Raw genomic sequence first — 23,573 nt, 5'->3', positions numbered from 1 at the left:
GGCTCACAAGAGTAAGAGAATAGACAGGCATTATTATCCCATCCAACAGATTAGTAAACTGAGGTTCAAAAAAGCTAACATGCAATCAATTGCTGTGGAAATGTTGAGGTTCAGCTCTAGCCTTCAAATTTCACCTCTCATTATTCTTACAGTGAGAACACTACAATGTAAACATGGCTAAATTATCAACCCCCAAATCTCTCATGCATCTGAAATTTGCTTATTTTCCCTTTCCTTTTTGTGAAACATTTTCACTTATTTTTTCCATTCCACTATATCTACCAAAGACCAGTTTAAGTATGATGTTCAGGAACCCTTTGCCACTCAAACCAGCCTGAACCTAATGTCTTATCTAAATCACTTTGAATATTTAGATATACAGATTTTACTACCAGACTGTGATCTTTTTTTTTTTTAATTTTTTTTTAATGTTTATTTATTTTTGAGACACAGAGAGAGCATGAACGGGAGAGGGTCAGAGAGAGAGGGAGAGACAGAATCCGAAGCAGATTCCAGGCTCTGAGCTGTCAGCACAGAGCCCGACGCGGGGCTCGAACTCACAGACCGTGAGATCATGACCTGAGCTGAAGTCAGATGCTTAACCGACTGAGCCACCCAGGCGCCCTCAGACTGTGATCTTTTTGAGGGTAAGGATTACTTTCCTAGGTTTTCAGATTTCCAAAACATATCAGCTCTCTGTATAGTTATTATTTAAATAATAATTGCTAAAAAAGTTAACCAAGAATATGAAGTCACAAATTACTTAATAAATTGTTCTGTTTATCTTCACCAATGTTTTCCTTTGTTAGCAGGGGAAAAGAAGAGATTAAATTAGGTTTTTATGACTCAATTTCTATGACGTCTACACAAGTAACTACTGCTATCAGGCTGGTCCACCTATAAAATGGTTGGTCTGGTAAGCCTGAATGTGGAGACAAACAAGTTAAACTAAATAGTTATATTAATATTAAAAGTATTTACGGGAAAAAAAGAATGAGTTTAATGCAGCCATACAGATAAGCCTCAAAGACAACAGAAGTAACTCTGGTTGCATCACAAATCTATTTAATAGCTAAGCTTAGAATTTAACCAATTAACTTCAGAAGTTATTCTATAGAAAAGTAAAACTCAACAAGCTAGTATAATCCTCACAGCCAAAAATTATTAGTAAGTATTAAGACTTAAGCTTATTATTAAAACACAATGAAGTAGGGGCACCTGGGTGGCTCAGTTGGTTAAGTGGTTAACTTTGGCTCAGGTCATGATCTCACGGTTCATGGGTTCGAGCCCCCCATTGGGCTCTGTGCTGACAGCTCAGAGCCTGGAGCCTGCTTTGGATTCTGTGTCTCCTTCTCTCTGCCCCTCCCCCACTCACACTCTCTCAAAAATAAATAAAACATTAAAAAAAATTAAAACAGGATGACATAAAACCAACAGGAAAGAAGAAGCAAAATTATTTATTTATCTACCATCTCCAACGCTGAATGGGTTGAACATACAGACACTTGTATACTTTTTTTTTTCCTAGAGTACTTTACTCTAGTTTAGTGATTCTCCAATTTAAAGGTGCATAATAATGTTCAGAAGTGTGTGCGTGTGTACGCGCACGCACAGAAGATTTTATATTGTCTTTTATGAGTTAGGGAACTTTCAAGAGTGATTCTGACTTTGGCTTTACATACTGACTTTAAACTCTTAAGTCCAGTGTGCACAAGAGTCCATTCTAAATAACCTGTAAAACTTGCACAAAATCACCCCTAAAAATTATTTAAATCATCATATACAATAATATTTAGTACAATAATTTTTAGGGCTAAATATGAGATGTTCACCCTATGGAAAACATAGGGACTAATTAAAGCAGAACACAGATTCCTGCCTCCAAGGGCATAAGCTCACTGGGATGGGCAGAACTGTCTGTACTATTTAAAGTGTCACTGATCTCAGTTTGTTGGTAAGATATGCATAGTTGGATATTTAAAAGTTAAACCTGTGTAAGATGAAATATCACTGCCATTAAGCATTAAAATAATGAAGCTTCTAGGGAGATGTTAGAATCTTAAAAGAACTAATTCACCTTATTCAGACTTTATTTTTTTTTTATTTATATATGAAATTTATTGTCAAATTGGTTTCCATACAACACCCAGTGCTCATCCCAAAAGGTGCCCTCCTCAATACCCATCACCCACCCTCTCCTCCCTCCCACCCCCCATCAACCCTCAGTTTACTCTCAGTTCTCAACAGTCTCTTATGCTTTGGCTCTCTCCCACTCTAACCTCTTTTTTTTTTCCTTCCCCTCCCCCATGGGTTCCTGTTAAGTTTCTCAGGATCCACATAAGAGTGAAACCATATGGTATCTGTCTTTCTCTGTATGGCTTATTTCACTTAGCATCACACTCTCCAGTTCCATCCACGTTGCTACAAAAGGCCATATTTCATTTTTTCTCATTGCCACGTAGTATTCCATAGTGTATATAAACCACAATTTCTTTATCCATTCATCAGTTGATGGACATTTAGGCTCTTTCCATAATTTGGCTATTGTTGAGAGTGCTGCTATGAACATTGGGGTACAAGTGCCCCTATGCATCAGTACTCCTGTGTCCCTTGGATAAATTCCTAGCAGTGCTATTGCTGGGTCATAGGGTAGGTCTATTTTTAATTTTCTGAGGAACCTCCACACTGCTTTCCAGAGCGGCTGCACCAATTTGCATTCCCACCAACAGTGCAAGAGGGTTCCCGTTTCTCCACATCCTCTCCAGCATCTATAGTCTCCTGATCTGTTCATGTTGGCCACTCTGACTGGCGTGAGGTGATACCTGAGTGTGGTTTTGATTTCTATTTCCCTGATAAGGAGCAACGCTGAACATCTTTTCATGTGCCTGTTGGCCATCCGGATGTCTTCTTTAGAGAAGTGTCTATTCATGTTTTCTGCCCATTTCTTCACTGGGTTATTTGCTTTTCGGGTGTGGAGTTTGGTGAGCTCTTTATAGATTCTGGATACTAGCCCTTTGTCTGATATGTCATTTGCAAAGATCTTTTCCCATTCCGTTGGTTGCCTTTTAGTTTTGTTGGTTGTTTCCTTTGCTGTGCAGAAGCTTTTTATCTTCATAAGGTCCCAGGAATTCACTTTTGCTTTTAATTCCCTTGCCTTTGGGGATGTGTCGAGTAAGAGATTGCTACGGCTGAGGTCAGAGAGGTCTTTTCCTGCTTTCTCCTCTAAGGTTTTGATGGTTTCCTTTCTCACATTCAGGTCCTTTATCCATTTTGAGTTTATTTTTGTGAATGGTGTGAGAAAGTGGTCTAGTTTCAACCTTCTGCATGTTGCTGTCCAGTTCTCCCAGCACCATTTGTTAAAGAGACTGTCTTTTTTCCATTGGATGTTCTTTCCTGCTTTGTCAAAGATTAGTTGGCCATACGTTTGTGGGTCTAGTTCTGGGGTTTCTATTCTATTCCATTGGTCTATGTGTCTGTTTTTGTGCCAATACCATGCTGTCTTGATGATGACAGCTTTGTAGTAGAGGCTAAAGTCTGGGATTGTGATGCCTCCTGCTTTGGTCTTCTTCTTCAAAATTACTTTGGCTATTCGGGGCCTTTTGTGGTTCCATATGAATTTTAGGACTGCTTGTTCTAGTTTCGAGAAGAATGCTGGTGCCAGACTTTATTAAAAAAAGAGGCTAACTGGGCCTACCTGAGGGTTGAAATAATGCCCCTCTAAATTTGAGACTTTTTTCAAAAAATTTAAATTCAAGTTAGTTAACATATAGTGTAAAAATAATTTCAGGAAAAGAATTTAGTGATTCATCACTTATATATAACACCCAGTGCTCATCCCAACAAGAGCCCTCCCTAATGCCCATCACCCATTTAGCCCTTCCCCCCCACCTAACACCCCATCAGCAACCCTCAGTTTGTTCTCTGCATTTAAGAGTCTCTTATGGTTTGTCTCCCTCTCAGTTTTTGTATCTTTGCTTCCCTTCCCTTGTGTTCATCTGTTTTGTAACTTAAATTCCATGTATGAGTGAGGTCATATGATATTTGTCTTTCTCTGACATTCTTTTGCTAAGCGTAACACACTCTAGTCCCATCCACGTTGTTGCAAAAATTTCATTATTTTTGATCGCCGAGTTATATTCCATTGTATATATACAGAACATCTTCTTTATCCATTCATCAGTCGATGGATATTTGGGCTCTTTCCATATTTTGGCTATTGTAGATAGTGCTCCTAGAAACACTGGGGTACATGCATGTGCCCCTTCGAAACAGCACTCCTGTATCCTTTGGATAAATACCTAATGGTCCAAATGCTGGGTCGCAGGGTAGTTCTATTTTTAATTTCTTGAGGAACCTCCATACTTTTTTCCAGAGTGGCTGTACCAGTCTGCATTCCCATCAGCAATGCAAAAGGGTTCCTCTTTCTCGGCATCCTCACCAACATCTGTTGTTGCCTGAGTTGTTAATTTTAGCCATTCTAACAGGTGTGAGGTGGTATCTCTTCCCTCCTTTTCTGCACTACTCATTTATAAAGAGGATAGGATCTACTCCCACAGATCCTCTGTAAAAAACTAGAAGGTAAATCCTTCAAGCATTAGCTATGTTTCCTTTAAACATGTTATCCTTTAAACATTAATATGTGTCTTTAGTTATCCATTGAGTGCAGAAAGAAAGTATTCCAGCTAAAAGATAACCTGGATGTCTGGGCCACCAGTGATTCTTTTTACTATATAACAATCATACCTAGTATGCCCTCTTTTCTAGAAAAGTCCCACCCTCCCCCACAAAGGGAGCAGAGGAAATAAGGCTCAGTTTGTACTTCAGCAATCGGCTTTTGTAGGACTTATTTATAAAATAGATATATCTCTTAATTGAGCTTATTTGAGTAGGTTTATTACATTCCAACCACAAAATAATGCTAACACATCAGTGTCCCTTCACAATTTCTGTATTTTGAGGCAGATGCCTTTAACTAAAATAGCAGCAGCCACATGAACACTAAGCTTCAGAATTAGTTTCCAAGACTTCAGACATTCAAGTTATTTATTAACAATCTCAGGACTTTATAGCAGTGTCCTTAGCAATAAAGTAGGATGCTTCTAAGTACTTTCCAACAACAATAACAACCCAATATATATTCTAATACCATTCACATTTTAGTTAACTGGTATCCAAGGTTCTACAAATTACTTTGTACTCAAAATGGCAAAAATCTCAAAAATATTAAGAAAGCTGGCTCTGGGCTGCTCAACTGTGTGTAGATTGTTTATGTTAGTGGTTAAAATGCAGTGAGAATTTTCTCAATGACATTCATTTCAATAAAAACAGGTAACCTAATCTGTAAGAATATACTATTCCTCAAGGTACTCAAAAAATATTTTCATTTTAAAGCTAAAAAAAATTTATACTTGAAAATTCCTGTCACTTTTCTTTTTTTTTTTTTTTTTAGTTATTAGGCAAGAAAGAATACCTATAGCTTTAAGGGCATCTTTGTACAATGTGGTAGCTTGGGTTAACTGTTCTGCTTTCAAAAAAACTGATCATACGAAAGAACTCATTCCTTGAGACAGATTCAAATGCCTGACCTTTTCTAATTATAATTTTGCCAAATCTTCTAGTAATAAGATTCTCAGGCTCACAAGAGAAGAAAATGTTGATCACATTCAACCACCACCAGAGACACTTCCTAAAACCACAAATTAGAAGTAGCAAATGAGAAGTGTCCCAGATGCATTGTACGAGGAATTTTACTCATATTAGTTAATTCTACATATAATTACCACTAGTTATCTTGCCAGCAGTGTAATTATGATAAGAATTTTGAAAAAGTGCTATGTAGGTGTTAGAAGAAAGTGATTCCATTACAAACAGCTTTCTGTAATTAAATACGCCTGCTCCCAGGAGAAAAAAAATAATCATTGAATTTCAGAGTAAATTACACCATGTTTCAAAATCTGAAAGCTCAGCAAGATGGAGGACAAAAGCAGCATTTCCATCTGATTGTGATAACCAGATATAACAAATCTAAGCTGAACATTTGCAAGATTAATAAAAAGGTTTAATCGCCCAGTTACAAACCTATAATCAATCACTCAGAAAGAGCTTCAATTTTAAGCTCTAACTCATCTTCAAGATGCCCTCCACAGAGTAAGATCTATTATCTTGTACCAACCATAAAAATCTCTCTTTTTTTCCACTAATAACACATTAACAACAACAAAGGCTAAAGACTAAAAACACAGATTTTTTTTTTCCCTGCATAAATTTATAGCAGATACTAAGTACTTCTCCTCTAATCCTCCTTCCCCCATACTTCCCCAAAAGATTTATTACTTGGAGTAGTCCAATAACCTACATGAGGAAAAAGCTCATGGAATCTCTTAAAAAGCAATTTAAACATAACATGGGTGTCCCCAGGCTAAATGGCAAAAATGATAAAATGGCTTTTCTGGTTTGGAGTTTTTGATTCATGAAAGTCAACAATGCTAGCTAACTTAAGAGCATTTATTTATCCCTAAAGGGGACTCTAATAATTTTACACCATAAAACAATGAAGTGCTTTGAAGGAAAAAGATCCTTAAATAATAATGTCAAATGATTTGATGCAACAAATGGCGCAGAGGAAACAAAACAAAGCATGCTAGATTCAGTACAAGAATGAATTGATAATAGGGCTCAAAAGGCCCCAGGAGTATTATAGCCCTGAGTAATAATAATTATGATACTCCTGAGGCATTAAGAAATTAAGTGACCAGTGTACTCCATTTCGGAAAGCCAGAACCTGGCCAAAAACTTTTATAAGGAAGTTAATCAAAGTTATGGTTTTTAAATGTTAGTATATTGAGGAGAAAAAAACAATCACATATAATACACATCATTCACTGGCAATAAACATGTTGCAAAAAGTCACAATTACTTCTCAAATCCTTACAATCACCTTTCATGCTTCACTGTCTCTTGAACCCCTGGAAAAACCATTCACAAGTTCCCCAAATCCAGGACCTGCTCAGTCAACTCTTCTTGAACCACTTTGCAAATTGCTCAAACCTGGCAAGCAACTTTTCTCATCTACTTCCCACTCTTTAAATGCATATAGTACCTAAAAAGACCTTACCTTTCTATATACAGTAAAACCTTGGTTTGCAAGTATAATTTGTTCTGGAACATGCTTGTAATCCAAAGCACTCGTATATCAAAGCAAATTTCAAGAACCACTGGCTCAGTTGTGATCATGTGATATTTGGCATCATAACTACTCATCTTGCAAGACATCACTTGTTTATCAAGTTAAAATTTATTAGAAATGTTTGCTCATCTTGGGACACCTGGGTGGCTCAGTCGGTTAAGCATCTGATTCAGCTCAGATCACGATCTTGTAGTTCATGACTCGAGCCCCGCACAGGGCTCTGTGCTGACAGCTCAGAGGCTGGAGCCTGCTTCAGATTCTGTGTCTCCCTCTCTCTCTGCCCCTCCCCTGCTCACACTCTTTCTCAAAAATAAAACATTAAAAAAAATTTTTTTTAAACAATTATTTGCTCATCTTGCAGAACACCTGCAGATCAAGTTACTCACAATCCAAGGTTTTACTGTATTTCTCTTCCTTGGTAAATTCATGGCTTCAATTATGATCTCCCAGTTTTATTTCCAGACCAGAACTCTCTCCTATATATTCAACTGTCTCTTAGTCATCTGAGTATGTTCTATAGGTATTCAAATTATAAATAGTTAAAATCGAACCTTTCTTTCTTCCAAAACTCACTCTTCCTTCTGTATCTATTTCTTTTACCAGCAGTACCATTCTTCTAGTAAAACTATTGGTTCATTTTCCTTTAGTGTCACCTTCACCTTAGGATCAGTCCCTTACAGAGTTATTCTCATTTATTCTTTGCGCACACGGACCCTCAGGCTTTTAAAGCTTCTACTTTTTTCCTTCCTCATCTTAAATTCCACAGTCCATTAGTCAGACCACCAAGCCAACATCCCTGCTCTGCTCTCTCCTGATGCACTAACCTGGAATAACACAGTGTGGACCAAACTGGCTGTCTCCTGAGTCTATACAGAAGCTGCTGAACAAAAAACACAATGGTGCATTCTGGTACTGCTTTTAAATTCAAGGCCTGAAAACTAAGCCAGACAGATAATCCTAGATTTCCCTAGTCAGCTGTCTTCTCTAATTTCTACAGTACAGTTGACCAAGGAACAGCACAGGTTTGAATTGTGTAGGTCCACTCATATGTGAATTTTTTCCAATAAATATAGCACAGTATTATATAAATGTATTTTCTCTTCCTTCTGATTTTCTAAATAGCATTTTCTTAGTAACATTTTCTTTTCTCTAGCATACTTTATTGTAAGAATACAGTATATGATACATATACATAATACGCATTAATCAACTATTTATGTTATCAGTAAAGCTTCCCATCAATAGCAGGCTATAAATAGTTAAGTTCTGGAGAAGTCAAAAGTTAGATGCAGATTTTCCACTGCATGAAGGCTGGCACCCCTAACCCCCACATTATTCAAGGGTCAACAGAATCTATGTCAAATAGTCCCCCTGCTCTTTAAATCTTCAACCTTACCTTACTTGCAGATAATAACAATCTCTTCCTAGAGAAAACCAAAGTCAGAAAATCTCTTGCCGAACTAATATCCATATATTTACTTTTGCTTCATCCTTCATTATTACAATGTAACAACAGTGCTCTGAATAACTACTACTGCTCAACTAATCATCACTCTTTCTCCTAGCACTCAATAATGAATAAGGCCCTACTATTTAAAAAAATACATACACACGCTTAAAAAACTCTATTTCACCATCAAAAGCAATCTCTAGCCATAGGCCCCTCTCTCTCCTTCCATTCAAATTTCTCAAGCACTATTTGCTATTTTGATCTCTACCCCTCAGAGAGTTCTCAACCTTCTGCTTCCATTTTCACCACTTCCATTAAACTCATTCACCAAGGTGGGTGATCAACAGACTCCTTGCTCTGAAAGTCAACCTAATTTTACTCAGCAGAATCTGGCACTGTTCACCACATTCTCCTCTTTCCTTGGGTTCCTAAAAACATTGCGTTTTCTGATTTTTCTCACTTATCGGTCTTCCCTTACAAACTCCTTTTCCCTGCCAGCCCTCAAATAGGATTGTCTTCAGCACAGTCCTGGCTCTCTTCTATTGTTATCTCTCCCAGGGCCATCTTATCCATTCTCATGGCTTCAGTTAATACTTAAAACTAGCTTTCAAATATTTAACTACCACTGAGCTTTTTCCTCTGCCCTAGATGCATATATTCAATGGTCTATTAAACATCTCCATTTAGATGTCTCAAAGCTACCTCAAGCTCTGAATGGACAATAAGGAAGAATTCATTCCATCTCCTTCAATCCCACCAAACCTATTTCTATGTTCTTTCTAGCTCTGGGTGCTATCATGGTGAACTCAGGTATTCAAGTCAGAAACACAGACATTATCCTTGATTCTTTATCCTCCCATATCCAATTTACCATACAGTTCTAGAGATTCAATCTTTACCACAAATTTATTCTCTTCGAACTCATCACTCCAACTCTGGCCAACATCTATTGTCTAAATTATTGTATTCTCCCAAAGAAGACCTCTAGTCTTCCTGCCCTCAATTCTTCATTCTACTGTCAGACTGATCTTCTAAATTTGATTAATTCCGAGAAATCTCCCCAGCCCATAACTCACTGTACCCCTTTAATTATGAGAGGGGTGGGCTTTGAAGCAGTTATGCTTCTGCTGTATGCTCTCCTGGCCATAGCTGATTATATCTAGGGGAAACAACTGACTTAATGAGCCAATTGGATTTTCTCCACGCAATCTGGAACTGGGAGAAAAACTAAGAGGCTGTGGGTTAGCTTTGTAGTTAAAAGAAACCGAGAAGCCAGTACAGAAAGAAAAGACAATAAAACAGAAGCTAGAGACAAGACACCTTGCAGTGAAGGTGAGGGAGAAGGAAAGCAAGAGCACCTGATACTAATTCAGGACGTGTTTTTGGTTCCAGACCTTTCTGAGGTCTGCTGTACTTCCTTACCCTTGCATATGCTGAATATCTCTGGGTCACTTTCTTTGTGTTTTGCCAAAGTTTCTTACTTAAAACTAAAGCATCCTTAACAAAAATAATCCTTCTAACATGCAAATTTGATCCGGCATCTCCTTTGCTTAAAATCATACCTTGGTTTCCTTCTGCTCATAGGACAAAGCCCAAACCTTTCATGAAGGTTTTCGGGGCTATGGATGATTTAGCCCTGGCCTCCCCAGCATCCAGCATACAGCCACAATTAATTTATTTTAGTTCCACAATGTACCACAATCTCTCTCACCTACAAGGTGACACATGGTTTCTTTTTACCTGCAACATACTTCTCCCCACTCACTTTCCCTGGTCAAGATGTACACAACAGTAAGGTTTCTGAGTTTAGTGGCCAGTGCAGTCACTCTCAGGGCACAGCAGCTTTCCTCTATGGCAGCATATGTATTACTGTATTTGTAAATGTTTGGGCTTCCCATTGGACTAATAAAAACCCTGTAAGGACAAATAGCATTTATTTTGTTCACAGTTGTGTTCTCAGAATTGCACAGCAGATACCTAAATACTTATGAATAAATTAATCTAATGAGTTGACAAATCATGTTGATTTTCCTCTGGTATCTTGGATAAATTCTTTATTTCTGTAGACACTATCCTATTCAATCTCATTTCTTCTTCTCTAAACTATTTCAATGAATTTTTAATCTCTCCGCCTAATTTCACCCCATTGAAATCCATCCTATCTCCTGTAACAACTAGGTATTAAAAAATGTCAATTCTCTCCTCTGCTTAAAAACTACCTCTAGAACAAAGCCTATTCAAGTGGACTACTTTTTATTTCTTGAACGTATCAAACTTTTCTGCCTTTACGTCTCTGTTCTCTTCTGTGAAACACCTTTCTCCATCATTTCCAAGTGTTTAAATATAAGCCATCACATAAGGCCAGAAAATGGTACTTGTCATCTGAATTTTATCTATACCTTTCATGACACTTAGTATTTTTTATACTGTACTAAAAGTTACCTATATATCCAACTGTAAAATTTTATGTCAACAAAAAATGTCAAGTTTCTTGGTTACACAAAGATAAAACATGTAAAGCAATTCAATGTAAATGATTTGAATGAGTTATTAATGCTCCCGAATATGATAATGACTACTTATTAGTAATAAAATTCTATTTGTCTACAACATAGACTTTTCATGTTTAAAATGTTTTCGTTACCAAGGGTTGTTGTTTTGTCCTGGTTAATGACATCCCTTTAAAAAACTAACTTGAAACTTACTTTGTATTAACTAAAATGTCTTAATTGTAAAACTATACAATTAACAAGGGTATTTCAGTCAATATTAAATTTTCCTTTGTGGGCTTGGTATCTCAGATGGTTCCTGGTTTAACACCTTCTAACCATTCAGTTAAATATTCAAGTCCAGAAAAACAAAGTGAAATAACATTTGTGATTATGCAGCAGGGATGAGTCAAGAAAGTAAGATTTTTTTGGTTTAACACCTTCTATCACTCAGTTAAATATTCACATCCAGAAAAACAAAGTGAAATAACATTTGTGATTACACAGCAGAGAGGACTCAAGAAAGCAAGATTTTTTTTTTTTTGAAGCCAGCCATTAAAGTGCAGTAAGAAAGCTTTCCAAATATCCTAGCTGCTTCAGAATAGTTAGCTGCCAATACCTAGGGCGAAAAATTTACTTTTCAATCCTATATGGCATTTTTTTCCCCAACTATGTGTCCCAACCCACTGATGGATCATGAAATCAATTTTGATTAGATTTTTCAAATGAAACAGAAGAGAACAGAGTATCAGAGAGAGCAGCTCATGTGTTAATAATTGTGAAACTTTTACTTTCACACACACACAGTGTATACTGTATCAGTATTTTTGTGATGTTTTTATGGACCAGATATTGGTTATGGACCACAATCAAAAAAGTCAAAAGAGCAAACCAATGACATTTACAAGACACAGGGATATAAAATATACATTAAAAATATTCATTAAAAAAAAAATCCGTTCATTTCCAACTAACAATACGTTATAATGGGTTAAATATTTGACTATACCTAGGGTTCTCTTATTACACAAGACATAGACACTTCAAATTATGGAAAACAGATTAGATAAACTGTAGTCTGTAAGAATTCTCATTTTATTTTTTATTTCTTGTGGACGTTACTTGCCAAGAACATTCTACAAGATATGAAGTAGAACATGCTAGCTATTAAATTCTACCTATTGTGACTTCTTGAATCAGGAAGTGACTAAACAATAAAATATGCAATTAAGATTTAGAGTAAGTTGATTCAGCAAGATACAATTGTTATCCAATTGTCATTCCACCACTGTAACTCACTGAACACGCGCATTCCTTGACAACTTAGAATTCCTTCCTTATATCTAAAAAATAACTCAGATACATAGCTATCAATAATAAAATGGCTAGAAATTCCACACACTTTTTAAAACACCTTTACCAAGGCACATGGGTGGCTGAGTTGTTAAGCATCTGACTCTGGCTCAGCTCTAACTTTGCGAAAGTTTCGTTATAGACAGATAATTTTACATTCCCCTTGAAAGATAGAATTAAGACTCTCTTTAGCTTATCATTATCTTGGTTATCAAGAGTTGGCAACGCTTTGGAATTTCCATACAATGCAACATTTTATAAATACAGTAACTGTCAATGCCCAATAATACATCAAAAGGAATAGAAATCTCAATGTAAGCAGTGTGTAGGGTAATTTACAAGGTGACAGAGTATAAATTACTCATGGTCATGGGATGACATTGTTTAACTGCAATTTGATGACATAAAATAACATCAATGTGTTCAAGTCAGGAGTTATTTTTGTTTTCATTGTGAAGGTACAATATCAACTTTGAAAACTCTGAAGGATATGTACCTAACGACTGTTTACTAATAAGTGGAAAAGGACGAAGACTACAGAACCAAGAAAAATGATACCACAACCATAGAGAAATTAAATATCTGTTTTATGTAATTTTTTTTAGTTTGTTTTACTTTATTTCAATCTTGTTTACTTAAGAACCTTAGACAATAACTATATTTCCTGTTTTACACAGCTACATGACCCTTAAAGAATGGAGCATACAAGGGAGTTTTATGAAAAGAAACAACCTGTTATCTAGTTACAATACTGTTAATATGTTGTGTATTTTTATTTCAGTCACTTGTCATTTTCCTTTAAATTGTATCATTCTCAAACTGAATGGAATCAATTCGTAGTTATTACCATGGGTACTAAATATATACATATACAATACCTGAAAAATAAGGTTAGGTACAATTTCTCTGGATAAATCACTTTTTACACAAAGTTTACTATCATTATAAGATTATGTCAAAGATAGTATGAGTGATTGCTCTAGTTTCCCAAACACTTCTTTATAACATCAAAGGTGGTTAAAAGATCAACTGTCAAAGGCCATCAATCCACTAGAGTATCTCCTTTTCTGTCAAACTATGGAAGGATCTAACCAGTTAAACACTAAAATTGGTTCTGATACTTCAGGAAATAATAGCTTTCTCTTGGTCAAAAGAATAAAAGCAACCCTTGACATGCCAGAGTCCCAGGTTCCCTTTCTGGAGGCACAAGGACCATTATTCCAGGAGACAACACAGATGCCTAGAAAGAACAAAAGCCCTGAAGTAGGTCTGACATGGATCCAAATTTTGCCTCTCCATTTACTAGTTGTTTGATCCTGGGCAATTTACTTAACCCAGTTGATTCCTCTGTTTCTACATCTGTAAAATGGAGATATTTGTACTTATCTTCCAGGCTACTGGGAAATAATCAAATTAAATACTATACATTAAATAAGAAACTGGAGGAGCGCCTGGGTAGCTCAGACGGTTAAGTCTCCGACTTTGGCTCAGGTCATGATCTCACAGTTTGTGGGTTCAAGCCCCGTGTAGGGCTCCCATGTAGGGCTCTGTGCTGACAGCTCAGAGCCTGGAGCCTGCTCTGGATTCTGTCTCCCTCTCTGCCCCTTCCCCACTCGTGCTCGCTCTCTCTCTCTCTCTCTCTCTCTCTCTCTCAAAAATAAATAAAACGTTAAAACAATTTTTTTTTCTTAAATTTTTTTTTTCAACGTTTATTTATTTTTGGGACAGAGAGAGACAGAGCATGAACGGGGGAGGGGCAGAGAGAGAGGGAGACACAGAATCGGAAACAGGCTCCAGGCCCTGAGCCATCAGCCCAGAGCCTGACGCGGGGCTCGAACTCACGGACCACGAGATCGTGACCTGGCTGAAGTCGGACGCTTAACCGACTGCGCCACCCAGGCGCCCCAAAACAATTTTTTTTAAATAAGAAACTGGAACATGATAAGCATCCAACCAATCTTAGTTCCCTTTCCTTTCCACTTAACAACTAAAACAACTAACCATGAACATAAAATATTTCTAAAAAAATAGTTTTTAAAAATCTTCTACAATATCAACACAGACAATGTCAAAACAAGATAAAATTCTCCTCATGATATACACATGATTGATTACAAACACAACTTCCTTCAGCTATTTCATTCTACCTTACTTGGCTTCAGAAACTCAAGGAAAAAAAACTAATGCAATGGGCTTCTTATTGATAAACATTTCCTGTTTATTCATCTGGTATTTCCCCCTCACTGCCTAGTACAGTGCCAAACACATAAACACTCAACAAATATTACCACTGCACTGAAGCAAATATTCCTAATGTGCCTCAAAACCTTATAAAGTACCACCATATTCTGCAAAATGCCTCAGAAGACTATGAGTCAGGAAGAAAAGGATGAGTTACCAACTGTGTGCCTAGTTTGAGGGAATCTATATACAGACTGTTGGCAAGTGAACTGAGGTCCAGAACAGCTCTTCAAAGTAAAATATAAAATCTTCTAAGAATTGTAAAATATACTTTACCTTCTTTACTTTTATATGAAGGACACTTCAGCTACTTCTCAGATGTTTCTAAATAATCAGAAAATGTGAGGAATTTGCAATTAGGTATAAGTAAAGCACTGGAATAACTGGTCCAGATAAGAGCCCATCCAGACACCTTAAAAGCAAGCAGTATTCAGAAAACGGAAATCACAGGCGTAGCAGGCAAACATCAGTATGTGCTGCCAAAGTGGTACGCCTGAGCCATCTAGTGGATATGAGAAAAAATAAGTTTATTTCTGTAAGAAAAATGCCTACTGTCCCAATTCTCTTCTATGAAGAAAACAATAAGGTGTATGTTTTGGGGAACAGTAAATGACAATCTAGAAAAGATAGTAGAGAGTTAAGAAGTAGGTATTGAAGAAAGATGAAGAGAATTAAAGGGGTAACAAGTTTATCTGGATGTTATTCAGATTTTATGGATACAGATGATTAACACAGACAAACACTCATCCTTGAATTTTTCTTAAAACCACATCATGAGAATACATGCAAGAATGTAAAAGACAAAATAAGAAAGATTTCCTCCAGCTACAAAGGTCTGTGGAAAGGCTATAGGCAGTAGAAACAAGGTGGCAGCCTCTGGTTGAAAACAAAAGGGGGGGGGAACTGGGAACAGAGTGACAGATGATGCCACCTTTCTGCCTGAGGATTCCCATGCTATTAGGGTTATGAGGACCCCAGCTCACTTAGGATCTCCTGGCACTCACTCCCTGCACTGCCTAGCAGAGCAGGAGGCCCTAGGAAAATGTCTAAGACTTAATAAACTCCAGGCCCCAGGAAGGACGAGAGGATTAAACTCTCCCAAGTACTCAAATCAACAGCACTGCTTCTAAAAGTCAGAATGTGAAAATGTAAAAGATTCAGAAGCCACAAATTACTTGAACAGTGTGATATTGGGCAATTCACTTAAATTTGGAATAAATAAGAGGCAAGATTTTAACTCTAAACTTTAATGGGTTTTTAGGTGCCCCCCCCCCCCGGAGGTTAATTAAAAGAAAATGTGGCGGTTTTTTTGGTTTGAAATTTTTTCCAACTCACATTTAGCAATGGAAACGGTGTTCCAAGCTCCAAAGAGTAAAGATGACTGCCTGACCCCAAGATGCAGAAACACTAGTTAGTAGGAATAAGACACCAACTCAAGTTCATTTTAATGCAAAACAGAAAAACGAGGGTCAGAAAAGATACAAATACAGTGCTATATAAATCTTTGAAGCTAAGAATTTAGCCTGAAAAAAGACAACTTTGACTTATGTATCATTCTTTCTGAGATTTAGGGAGGGAGGGAGAGGAGGTGGAGGGGATGGGTATGTGGGTAAAGAGAATAAATTATAAAAAGAGGCAAAAGACCAAAAAAAGGGGAGGGGGGAGGCAAAACCAGCAACTGTAAAGAAAGAGTAAAAAATAGTCCATTTTGTCAGGCATACAAGCCTCATGAAGGATCTATAGCTGGAAATAAGACTAGAAAGGTGGGATGAGTTTATTTTTGCACTGCAGACCTTGGAGAACCATCTACGGGCTTTTATGAAAGGCAAATGAACCTGGCCAGGTCAATGGAAATGAGTGAAGACTTAAAAAGTACTAGAAAGAAAATCAATAGGGTTTTTTGTTAACCAGCTAAATATATAGGCATGAGGAAGAGGCTACTAGAATTGAAGATAATCTAATGTGTGTGCCAGGAAATGTAGTGGTTATTACTGACCCAAGTAGAAAACACAATTACGTCATGTAACATATTGTTTTACATATGAATTGGTAAGATGAAAAATGCAAGCTAAGAAGTGCTCCTTGGGAAAGACTTACAAGGGTTTTGTTTGTTTTTTGTTTGAAGAGAAAGTTAAGGAAGAAAGTAAACGAGAATGGGAGAGAGGGAAGGAGTAAGAAAGAAACGACAACAGCAATCAGGGTAAGAAGGAAAACGTGGAGAAGTATGAGAGAGCAATGTCAGTAGAGTGGACGGCTTGAAAACTGAAAAGGAGATAAAAAGGAGAGAGGTGATATCTCTAATACATTTCCTTTTTGAAAACGGTAAGCATTATTCTATATGCAATACGGAAACATTTAAGCCTAGGTGGAAGTTGAAAGGATTCATGTTCAGTGGCTTGTTTTGGCACTGAAAACAACATAAGGTCCTGGGTAACAGTAAGAGATTAGGAATAGAGGGGGAAAGCTTGGGAAAGTGAATAAAATGAAAACGTTATAAAGGAAGTTCAGTGGTGATCAGAAGTCAAGTAAGGGCAGTCAACGAAAATAAATAAAGAGGCTGGCAACACCAGAAACGCAGAAAGATGAAAAAATTGGTTTTAGAAATGACATTTTTGAGATTTTAGTAATCTGATCAGGTAGTAGTGTCTAAGAGAGTTAGGGAAATACAAAAGCAGACTGCTCTAAAAAGTGGGTCAGGTTCCCATTTCACATATAAAAGTAGCCAGCTTGATATCATTTTCATATTGATCAGTTCAAGTCTTTCACTTCTTCTGATCCCATTTTGGTTATTTATATGTTCTAAAAAAAAAAAAAATCAACCATTTCATCAATATAGATTTACTGGTGCATAAATGTAGAAAGAATTCATCTTGTAAAATCTATCACTTATCAAAAGTGTATTAAATATATACACACACTTAAAGAATAAAGTGTATGTATATCAGTGTAACCACCACTCATTGCCAGTCCCTTGAAATTCCTCCCCAATGCCATCTCTGCCATCCACAAGAGGTAACCATTTATCCAAGTCTGGAGAACCGTTCCCTTGCTTTTCTTTATAGCTTCACAATCTAGTTATTTATCCCAGTCATACTTTTCAGTTTTGCCTCTTACTGAACTTCACATAAAAGAAATCACAGTCACACATATTGTTTTTTCTTCTTTTACTTGATTTTATAACTATGATATGTGAGAGACAGAGAGAGGGAGAGGGAGAGGGAGAGAGAGTGCATGTGTTTGTGTACCTGTAGTTCATTGTCCCTGTAGAATGGTATTCCACTACATGAACACACCACAATTTATCCAATTTACTACTGATGGAGATTTAGGTTGTTTCCGATTTGGGGCTGTAATGAAAAACACTGCTTTGAACATTCTTGTAGATATCCCCCATACACATTTGCTTATGCTCTTTCTAGGGTATTTACCTAAGGAGTTGAGCTGCTGGGTCATAGGATAAGCACATGTTCAGCTTTACTAGGTGATACCAAATTATTTTCCAAAATGGTAACACCAACTCTTGGAATTGACAAAATTTTTAATGTAAACTAATAGTATCTCATGTAGTTTTAGTTTACATTTCTTTAAAGCTCGTGTAACAGGTTTTAAATGATAAAACTAAAAATACCTTAATGGAACAGTAAAGTATAAACAGAAAACTACTGAAAGTGACACCTGGAACTGAATTAATGAAAAAAAAAATTAATGAAAAAAAAATTAGAAGAAGAGTATCAAAATAAGTCCAAGAAGTACAGTAAAAGGAAGAAATAATGAAGATGAAAGCACAAATTAATGAAACAAACATTACAGGGATCAGCAAAAAGCTGAATTTTTTTATAAAACACTAAGATGGGAGATTCACACGTTCTGATTTTAAAATTTACCACAAAATTGTAGTAATCAAAACAGTATGGTATTAGAGTAAGGACTGACAAGTAGATCATAGAGTCCAGAAATACACACACACCAATGGTCAACTGATTTTCAACAAAACGCCAAGATAATTCTATGCACTAATAGCCTCTTCAACAAACAGTGCTAGACAGCTAGATAACAACATGGAAAGGAATGAAACCCTTATCTATACCATATTAAAAAATTAGCTCAAAATGTATCAGAGACCTAAATACAAAAGCCAAAACTCCTGAAAAACTGAGGAGTAAATCTTAACCATGGATTTGGCAATGATTTTTTAGATATGTCCCCAAAACCACACTAAACAAAATAAAAAAAAAAAAAACGGATGAATTGGACGGACCTCACCAAAATTAAAAACTTCGTACATCAAAGGACATTATCCAGAAAGCGAAAGGCAACCCACAGAATAAGAGAAAATATTTGCAACTCATATTATCTGACGAAGGTCCAGAATTCAGAATATATAAAGAACTCGTACAATTCAGTAACAAAAAGACAACTGCCTCAGTTGGTTAACCAGCTTCGGCTCAGGTCATGATCTCACAGCTGGTGGGTTCAAGCCCATGTTGGGCTCTGCACTGACAGTGTGGAGCCAGCCTGGGATTCTCTCTCCCACTCTCTCTGCCCCTCCCTGATTCACACTTTCTCGCTCTCTCAAAATAAATAAATAAACCTTAAAATAAATAAATAAATAAATAAATAATGGGCAAAAACCTTTCTCGAAAGATTAAATACAAATGGTCAGTAAGCACATGAAAAGATATTCAACATGACTGGCCATCAGGCAAACTCAAATCAAAACCCCGAGATAGCACTTCATATCCACTAGGATGGCTATAACAAAAACACAGATGATAACAAGCATTGGTGAGATGTGGAGAAATTTTTGCCCTTGTATATGGCTAGCAAAAACGTAAAATGATGCAAATGCTGTGGAAAACAGTTTGGTGGGTGCCTCAATAAGTTAAACATAGAATTAATTAACATATGGCCCAGCAATTCCCCTCCTGGGCATAAATGCAAAAGAAATGAAAATAGGTCCTTCTACCCAAATATTCATGGCAGTACTAGTCACAATTACCAAAGGGAGAAACAACCCAAATGTCTATCAACTGATGAACAAACCAGATGTGGTTCATATATACAATAGAATGTTATTCTGACACACAAAGGAAGAAAGTAGTGATGATACATGCTACAACATGAGTGATCTGAACTGAAAAACACTGGTAATAAAAGAAGCCAGACATAAATGGACACATACTGTATGACTCCATTTATAAGAAATATTGAGAACAGGCAAATCCATAGAGACAATAAGTAGATACGAAGTTGCCAGGGGCTGGAGTTGGGGAAGAAGTGACTACTTAATGCGTACAGGGTCTCCTTTTGGAGTAGTGAAATGTTTGGGAACTATACAGTAGTGTATACTAGAGTATACAGTTGTGCAACACTGTAAATATAGTAAACGTGACCAATGGTAAATTTTATGTGTATTTTAAAAATTGAAAAATTTTAGGGGCGCCTGGGTGGCGCAGTCGGTTAAGCGTCCGACTTCAGCCAGGTCGCGATCTCGCGGTCCGTGAGTTCGAGCCCCGCGTCAGGCTCTGGGCTGATGGCTCGGAGCCTGGAGCCTGTTTCTGATTCTGTGTCTCCCTCTCTCTCTGCCCCTCCCCCGTTCATGCTCTGTCTCTCTCTGTCCCAAAAATAAATAAACGTTGAAAAAAAAAATTTTTTTTAAAAAAAAAAAAAAATTTGAAAAATTTTTAAAAAGACTAACAAAAATTGATGAATTTCTGGCAAGACTGAGCAAAAGGCAGCACAAGCTCCCCTTAATAAGAGTGGTGAAAAAAAAGGGATGTGACTACAAATTCTACAGACATGCAATAGCTAAAAAGATGCTATAAGGTTTTATGTCAATATTCTGTCTGCTTGCTTTATCAGTCAATGAGAGAAAGCTGAAAACTCTCAAAATTATGCTTATGTCTTTTTTCCTTCTTGTATTATTTCTGCATTTTTTTGCTTTACATATTTTTGGGGGTCACAGTATGAGGTATCTAACATTTAGAATTAATTTTTGTATTGAACTGTATCTTTTATTAATATGAAACAACCCAATTTATCTCTAGTAAAGCTTTTTCACTTAAAAATATGTACTAGTATTTGCACGATGTATCCTTTCCACCCTTTTACTGTCAACTTTATTTTGTAAACTGTAGAGTAAAAATTTCAAAATCCAGTCTTAAATTAATTGAGACTTAGCCCATTTTATATTTAACATGGTTTACAAATATAGTAGGATTTATGTCCATCATTTTGTTTTCTGCTTATTCTGTAAATTGTTTTTGCCTGTTTCTTTCTTTCTTAGGATTTCATAGTCTTCCTTATTCAATTCCCTACCCTATATGTCAAAGTTATTCCTTCTATTTCTTTTAGTTGCTACTCTTTATGTCAATATACATGCTACTTTTTACTTTAATGGTTCTGTTGGTTGGGTAGATATATCTCATAATCTTAATTTGTATTTTGCTGATGGCTGGTAGTACTGAACATCTTTTTATATGCTATTTGCCACCCATATATGCTCTTCATTACAATGTTTCTTCACATCTTCTGCCCACTTTCTAACTGGACTGCTTTTTTACTATCGGGCTTTAAGAATTTTTTACTTATTTCAGTTATGAGTGCTTTGTCACATAGGTGGGCTGCTAACATTTTCTCCCACTACGTAGTCTGTCTTTTCATCCTTTTAACATGGTCGTTCATGGAGCAAATATTTTTAATTTTGGTGAAGGACAAATTATTTTTTTTCTTATATGAATTGTGGTTTTGGGGTCATGTCTAGGAACCCTTCACCAAGTCCTAAGTCTCAGAGATTTTCCTGTGTTTCCTTTTTGAAGATTTATGGCTGCAGGATTTACATCTATGATCTATTTTGAGTTAAGTTTTGCATCATGTATGAGGTTTAGGTTAAAGTTCATTTGGTTGCCAGCACCAAATGTATACTCCGTTGTGCCAGCACCATTTGTTGTAAAGACTATCCTTCCTCCATTCTCTTTTACACATCTACCAAAAATAAATTGACCTTACTTATGTGGATTTGTTTCTAGTCTGTCCCAGTGACCTATAGGTCTGTCTGACACTACCAGTCATGATTATTCTAGCTACATAATAAGGCTTGAAATCATGTACAGTAACTCCTTCCATTTTATTCTTCCTTTTTCAAAGTTGTTTTAGCTACTCTACTTCCTTTGCCTTTCCATATAAATTTTAGGATGATTTTGTCCATACCCACAAAAATACCTTGCTCAGATTCTGACAGGGCTTTTGTTAAACTTGTATAGCCATTTTGGGAAAACAGACTTCAGTACTTTGTTGAGTCTTCCAACCTATGAACAAAGTATCTCTATTAATTTAGATTTTAGATTTCTTTCATCAGCATCTTATAGTTTTCAGTATACAAGTTTTATACATGTTTTGTTAGTTTCATATGTAAGTATTTCATTTTTTAGAGCAATTACAAATGGTATTGGTATTTTTAAAATATTTTTATTTATTTTTGACAGAGAGCATGAACAGGGGAGATGTAGAGAGGGGGACAGAGAATCCAAAGTGGGCTCCGTGCAGCAGAGAGCTTGATGCAGGCTTGAACTCACAAACCATGAGATCATGACCTGAAGTCAGACACTCAACTGACTGAGCCACCCAGGTGCCCCAGTAGTGGTATTTTTGGTTTTTTTTTTTTTTCAGTTTCTACATGTTCATTGCTGGAGTACAGAAACTGCTTTTTGTATGTTAATCTTGTGTCCTGTGATCTTGCTGAACTCACTTGTTAGTTCTACAGGGTTTTTTTGTAGATTATTTGGGATTTTCTACAGACGTGATCATATCACAGGCAAATAGGAACAGTTTCCTCTCTCCCTTTCCAATCTGTATGTATGCCTTTTTCCTTCGAAACTTCGAACACTATGCTGAATAAGAGTAGTGAAAATGGACATCCTTGACATATTATTTCCAATAATAAGGGTATTCTTTCTTTAATCAAGTATGACATCAACTGCATGTTTTCTTTATATGTTCTTTATAAATTTGAAGAAGTTTCCCTCTATTCTTAATTTTCTGAAAGTTTTAGTAGTGAATGGTATTCAACTTTGTCAAATGCTTTTTCTACAACAACTGATATGATCATGTGACTTTTCTTCATTATCCTGTTAATATGGGTGATTACACTGGCTGATTTTCAAACACTTGAGCCAACCTTGCATTCCTGGAATAACGTCCACCTGGTCCCAGTGTATAATTTTTTATACACTGCTGAATTATATTTACTTACATTTTGTTTAAAGGTTTTTTGCACCTATTCTTATGAGAGCGATACTGGTGTACAGTTTTGTGGGGTTTTTTTGATAATGTCTTTGATTTTGGTGGCAAAGTTAATACTAGTTTCATAAAATGAATTAGGAAGGGTTCATTCATCTTATACTTACTGGCAGAGACTGTGTACAAAAAGTATGCATTCTTCAAGCATTTGGTAGAATTCTCCAGTGAAACTATCTGGGTCTAGTTTTCATTTTAAAATTACAAATTTTCTTAAAATTTTCTTTAAAATTACAACATTTCTTAACAGTTATAGAGCTATTCAAATTATATCATACTGTGTGAGCTGTGGCAGCTTGTGCTTTCTGAGCAGTCAGTTCATTTCATCAAAGTTGCTGACACTTACTCTTTGTTGAGAATTTCTATTTTTTCATTTATTTCAATATGTTTGCAATTGCTTGCTGAAACATTTTCTTGGTGCTGCTTTAAAATCCTGTCTTGATGTTGGCATGTCTTAATTGTCTTTTCTAATTTGAATTAAAACATTTCTGGTTCTTGATATATTTTCAATTGAAACCTGGATATTTGGGGTATTATGTTATGAGACTCTGGATCTTTT

At 36.4% G+C, this 23,573-nt stretch overlaps 1 protein-coding gene across 5 annotated transcripts in view; it reads right to left on the bottom strand.

The window, feature by feature from the left end:
• The window catches only part of MAPK8 (mitogen-activated protein kinase 8), a 101,584-nt gene that overhangs the window by 46,980 nt on the left and 31,031 nt on the right, over nt 1–23,573 (bottom strand). The window contains exon 1 of one of the 5 annotated variants that reach the window (XM_086680241.1): nt 17,965–18,232. The exons of the other annotated variants lie outside the window; for them this stretch is intronic. The gene's annotated coding sequence lies outside the window, so the exon portion shown is untranslated. Of the gene's footprint in view, nt 1–17,964; nt 18,233–23,573 lie in introns of those variants that run through there. 5 annotated transcript variants of the gene reach the window in all.

Source organism: Puma concolor, chromosome D2 (assembly GCF_028749965.1).
Source record: "Puma concolor isolate L17-30 chromosome D2, mPumCon1.1.hap2, whole genome shotgun sequence".
Taxonomy (NCBI): Eukaryota; Metazoa; Chordata; class Mammalia; order Carnivora; family Felidae; genus Puma; species Puma concolor.
This window is presented reverse-complemented; position numbering and strand designations above follow the sequence as displayed.